This window comes from Pleurodeles waltl, chromosome 10 (genome assembly GCF_031143425.1).
Source record: "Pleurodeles waltl isolate 20211129_DDA chromosome 10, aPleWal1.hap1.20221129, whole genome shotgun sequence".
Classification (NCBI taxonomy): domain Eukaryota; kingdom Metazoa; phylum Chordata; class Amphibia; order Caudata; family Salamandridae; genus Pleurodeles; species Pleurodeles waltl.
In genome coordinates this window covers 110,862,622-110,868,921 of record NC_090449.1, presented here as the reverse complement: position 1 = coordinate 110,868,921, position 6,300 = coordinate 110,862,622, and the positions used below count along the sequence as shown (strand labels likewise).

Sequence of the window (6,300 nt, the reverse complement as noted above, 5' to 3'; positions counted from 1 at the left end):
ACATGTGGGAAATGAATCGTGCACACTGCCGATTCTAACAAGAATATGTAAATGCCATGAAATGACCGTGCAGGCCTTTGCCGAACAGGCGGTAAATGAATCGCGCACACTGCCGATTCTAACAAGAATATGCAAATGCCAGGAAATGATCGCACAAGCCTTTGCCGATCTGAACGCCAAGATTTACATGCGGTAAATGAATCGCGCTCACTGCCAGTTCTAACAAGAATATGCAAATGCCATGAAATGATCGCGCAAGTCATTGCCGATCTGAACACCAAGATTTACATCAGAGCAATGATTTGTGTACTCCCAAAGTTTCACGAGTAGGCCCAAAAATTCAAGAGACTTTTTAGAACGGGGTCAGGGGCCCAGCCCGACCTCCTTCTTACCACCCTGCTCAAGGATCACCAAGATAATGCGGGGCAGGCCTGGAACGTCAAGGTAGGCCTCCGGAACAGGAGCTCAGGAAATTGCTGCTGCTCTGCACCGGGAGCCTTGAATAGTGAGCACGTGGAGCTGGGCTGACTCCCTTATATAGAGTCTGGCCCATCCCACAAACCACACCCAGTCATGCTGCAGAGAAAGCTTCTAGAAGGTCCTAGAAAGGGACCACACCCTAACACACTCAGTCAGACTGCAGCAATACCTTACAAATGAACAGTTATTGCAAACATCATTAATAGTGTTTTTCAAGGTTAAAGTCTGCAATGCAAAAGGTTAGCAAACTGCATAAAAACACAATGCATGAATTATTCTTTTGCATAAAGGCTGGGTTTTTGCATTTTTGTCGCCCGTAGAGCACGCACTGTCCTGATGTTGCCAGTACTCCCCTCTCCCAAACGCGCTCTAGGGCCTGGTTTGTCTGGGTTGAGCAATGAAAACGTCTCACTAGTCGTGGAGCATGGACATCAGATGCGGAGACCCATGAGTTACTTTCAAGACCGTAACCTTTCCAAGAAATAAGGTACAACAGGTTACGACCTCTAAGTTTCGAATCCAACACCTGTTTAACTTCGTATTCCATTTCCCCCTGTACTAGAACTGGAGCTGGTTGGGAGCGTACCTTCTGGACTGCTTTTTTCAGGAGGGAAGTATGGAACACCGGATGAATACGCAGTGACCGGGGCAACTGCAGTTTATAGGTCACTGGATTAATTTGCTGGAGGACAGTGTAAGGACCTATGAATTTGGGATTAAACATATGCTTTTTCTTGAAGTCTGTATGTCTTGTAGAAAGCCATACTTTATCACCTGGTTGATACTGAGGTCCTTCACAATGTTTCTTGTCATAATGCTTTTTGTATTTTTGATTAGCTTTTTCTAAATGCTGTTGAATCAGTTTCTGGATTTGGTGGAGGTGTTGAATTGTTTCCGACACAGCTGGTGTAAGAGAACTTTCTTGAGGAATCGTGATAGGCAAAGTATCAGGATGATAGCCAAATAAGCCAAAAAAGGGCGTGACACCAGTGGAGGTGTGAAACGAGTTATTGTAGGCTAGTTCAGCTAACCAGAGCATTGATGTACAGGAATGAAGTGCTTTCTAAGCATAAGCACGCAGATATTGCTTCAATGTCTGATTCAGTCTCTCAGTTTGGCCATCTGTTTGAGGATGGCAGCTAGTAGATAGTGTGGATGTGACTTGAAATGTTTTGCACCACGTTTTCCAGACGTTGGAGGCAATTTGCGATCCTTGGTCGGAGAGAATCATTTTTGGCAGCCCGTGATTACGGACCACTCTATTCAGTAGGATGGTTGCCAGTTCACTGGAGGTGAGCAATTTCTTACAGGCAATGAAATGTCCATATTTTGTGAGACTATCTACCACCACAAGGATTACTGAGTGCTGGTGAACCACTGGTAGTCCTGTAATGAAATCTAAAGACGTGTTCCCAAGGTCGATGTGGAGTTGGTAGCGGATGCAACAAACCTTTCGGTTTTGAATGACTTGTCTTGATGCGAGCACAGACTTTGCAGTTATTTACCATTGTTTTGACATCTTTTGTCTTAGTAGGCCACCAAAAGTAGCGTTGGATTAATTCAAGAGTTTTAGGAGTACCTGGGTGACCTGCCGTAGGTATAACATGCAACCAATGAAATGCTAACTTGCGAAGCTTGGTAGTGGGCACAAACAAACAAGCGCCATGGAAAGGTAGTCCTTGCTTAATTGATCTTTTGGGATCTGCTTGAGCCCATGCCTGCCATTTCTCATTGGTGAAGGAATTACAGATGTCTTCAAAGAAGTCTTCAGTTTTTATGATGCATAGGACTTTGTCTGGAGCAATGATAGCTCTGGAAGGTTGGATTGTAGGCAACGTGGTAGAGTCTTGGCGGGACAAGGCGCCTGCTTTGCGATTGTTTTTACCAGGACGAAAAGTTACCACAAAATCGAATTTGGCAAAAAACAGCATCCAGCGTAATTGCCGAGGAGTCAAAAGTCTAGCTGAACTCATGAACTGGAGATTGCGATGATCAGTATATACTGTGATAGTGTACTTGGCACCCAACAAATGATGTCTCCACTCTTTAAAGGCGTCATGGATCGCTAAAAGCTCTTTTTCAGCAATGACATAGTTCTGTTCGGCTTCATTCAGTTTTTGAGACATGTAGGCTACAGGATGAAGTTGGCCAGTGTCTTTACTTTGTTGTGACAAGACTGCACCAATTGCCACATCTGAGGCATCGGCTTCAACTATGAATGGACGTTCCACATCAGGGTGAGTCAAGACTGGGGCAGTGAAAAAAGCTTCTTTCAAAGTTGAAGAGGCTTGGTCAGCTTCTGGAGACCATACAAATTTTTCTTTCTTTCTCAATAACTTGGTGATTGGCGCTACTGTTTGAGAGAAATGTTTTAAAGACCTGCGATAAAAGTTTGCAAACCCCGGGAAACATTGTACATCTCGAACAGTCTTTGGAGTGGGCCAATCAGATACAGCTTGTACTTTCTTTTCTGCCATGACCATACCTTGAGGGGTAAGGATAACCCCTAAAACCTCAACTGTGGTAACATGAAACTCACACTTGGTTAGTTTGCAATATAAATGATGCTTTCGGAGAGCTGTGAGAATTTTCTTGACATGTTGTACATGTTCGGTTTCATTGTCAGAGTAGATCAAAATGTCATCGATATAGACTATTGCAAATATGTTGAGATACTCTCTAAGAACGTCACTCAAGAAAAATTGAAATGCTGCTGGAGCACTGCACAGGCCAAAAGGCATGACGGTGTATTCAAAGAGACCATATCTTGTCTTGAACGCAGTTTTCCATTCGTCGCCTTCTCTCATTCTGACTAAATGGTAGGGACCTCGTAGATCAAGCTTAGTGTAAATTTTTGCTTTTTTTACTTGATCCAACAAGACAGGAATCAGGTGCAAGGGGTATTTGTTCGTGATTGTGACCTTGTTCAAACCCCTATAGTCAATACAAGTTGGAAGGTCCCCATTCGCCTTAGAAACAAAAAACAAAGGAGAGGCTGCAAGAGACTTAGAAGGGCGGATGAAGCCACTCTCTAAGAATTGATCTAGGTACTTTCGTAATTGCTGATTTTCATGTTCTGACAAGGCGTATACCCGACAGCTAGGGAGTATCGCACCTGGAGTTAGATCAATTTGGCAGTCGTAAGGTCTATGAGGAGGCAAGGTTTCTGCTTCTTTTTCATCCAACACATCTTCATTGGACGAATACTGCCTGGGCAACTTTACTTCTTTCTCCGCTGCAGTAGCTATGTAAGAGTTGCAATTTTTGGCGACTTGAGACGTCTGGAGGCATTTTTTATTACATAGGGCGGAAGACAACACGACTTTCCGTTCTGCCCAGTTAATCTCAGGGTAGTGATGAGTTAACCATGGTAAGCCAAGGATAATTCCATACTGAGGAGCATGGATCACATCAAAGATGAGCTTCTCTTCATGTTTGGTTCTTTGATTTCCCCCATCACAGATCACCAACAAGGGGACAGTCTGAAGAGTTACTGGGCCTCCAGTCAAGAGTCTGGAGTCTTCTTCTCGGTGCATGGGATCCCCATAGAAAACAGCAGTCTATTTAAGGGTGGATTGTTATCACTTTGTAAGAAAGCCTGCAGATAAGGGCTTTCTTACATGGTATCTCACACATTCCAGTAGTAGGCAAGGGTTTTGGTCTTGGCTCCCCCCTGTAACAAACCATGGATATTGAAGATTTGCTCTGTGACAATCCTTCTTTTGTTTTCTTAAAAGAAAAAGTACTGTGCTTAGCTAACTGTGATTTGATATATATATAAAATCACAGTTGGCTAAGCATATATATTATATGTATACACACTTACATTTTTATGACTGTGTGCCTAATGTTTGGCTTGTGGGAAAGATTATGCTCAAAACAGTAATCTTTGAGTTATGGTTATGGTGACAAGTTGTAGGCTACATTGGTGCACTGGGAAATGCTATGTCCAATGCTATAAGTCTGATTGGCTTATAATGAAAAGTCATGACAAAGTCTGTAGGCCTAGATTATACATTGTGCAAAGAATTTGGGAAAGACAGTAGGCCTTAAACAGTGGATTTTAATCACATTATGTTACAGGCTATTGTGTTAAGCATAATTTCACAGAGTACCATAGCAAGCAAGGGTTTTGGGATTGGCCACCCATGCTGACAAAACTGTGATGTTGTCACTGTGATTATTCTTTTTTTTTTTTTTGTGGCTGATGTATTTTATTCAAATTTGTATTTATTTAACAATAATGAACAGAGCACCCTCCACAAAAGCGGTGATATTTATACCCCTTTTCAGGACATGTCCTGAGCATCTAGCCTCAAGGTCAGTGCCCCTCCTAACCAGGACGTTCACGAGATCTGGTGACATACTCCCACCAGAAAGGTGGCAGATCACCCTCTTTGCGTGCTGGTGGCAAAGACTCAGTCTCGGGACCAGAGGATGTAGTTTCAGCTTGAATCTGAGCAACCTCCTTAGTCCAGCTCACTGCCCGCAGCTTCTTCCATGCTTCCCTTTTGGCAAAATAGTCAGGATATTGTGCCTTCTCAGAAGGATGCAAGTAATCTAAGGCCCACTCTTGAACCTTGTAGCAGTCGTAGCGTTCATAGGTGGTTCCTCCTGGAGAATCAGGAAAGATATAGGGCCGAGTGTGCTGTTTATCCCAAAATTCAAATTCACCGTCCATTAAAAGCTTAGTAGCTTTCACCATGTCCTTTTCATTCTTGTTCTCCTCAAAGGAGACAGGCTTGAAACCGATACTCATCTCTGAACACGACCCATGACTCCAGGTGGCGGAGAGTTTTCTTGTACAACCGCAGCACCTTCTGCTGGTGCGTGAGGTAGGCGAAGGACATGAGAGCTTCCTAGCTGCAGGCCGCACCCACCGTGATGATTCTTGTTAGACCTCATTGAGAGGGGTTGAATATTGGCTTGCAAATTGTAGTTTTTAAATATTTGCAATTTTATAACTGTATGCATGATGGTTGCCAGTTTGTGCACCTTGTTAGGCCTGTGTTTTTAGGTTGCCGAGACAAAAGTCTAGTGACTCTATTAGTTAATTGGGAAAAGTTATGCCAGATTTTATAGGTTTGATCTGTTTATCGGGAAACAATACACAAAGCCAGTAAACTTGACTTATATAATGTGAAAAGCATGAATTAAAATTAATGGGCATTTAAGGATGAATTGTTATTACACTGTGCTAAAGCCTATAAGCAGGTGTTTTGTTACAAGGAATCTCTCAGATACCGTAGTAGGCAAGAGTCCTCTTGTTGGTGGTCCAACTGAACAAACCAGGGGATAGAAGATTTGGACTAACATAATCCGTAGGAGGCTCTTTCAGGTGGCATTTTATATTGTTTTGACAACTTTAATTATATACATGTTAGTAATTTTACTACGGTTTACCTGATGGTTGTGTTTTGGGAAAGTGTATGACCAGCACAGTAGGTCTCAGTTAGTTCTGGTGAAAAGCCAATGATAAAGGTTTTAGGCCTAGTAGTTTATTATGATAAATTACCATAAAGGCTGTAGTCCTGGCGGATTTATTGTGAAAAACATATGTAAAGTCAGTAGGCATTTAAGGGTGGATTGCTATCACTCTGTATTGAAGCATACAGGTAGGTATTTTGTTATATGGAATCCCACAGAATACCATAATAGGCAATGGTTTTCATGGGGTTACCCCCATCAGACAAACCACGGGTATAGAAGATTTGCACTCTGAGGACCTTAGTTAGATCCTCATAGAAGGAATAGTATTTTGTTTAGCCAACTGTCATTTTGTATATCTTTGTAATGTTTTGACTGTATGCCTGATGGATG

General features: G+C 42.6%; 1 pseudogene; it reads right to left on the bottom strand.

Moving 5' to 3' along the window:
• Nucleotides 1-4,788: 4,788 nt before the first annotated feature.
• Nucleotides 4,789-5,351, bottom strand: LOC138260718 (NADH dehydrogenase [ubiquinone] 1 beta subcomplex subunit 9-like; annotated as a pseudogene).
• Between the last annotated feature and the right edge of the window lie 949 nt (nucleotides 5,352-6,300).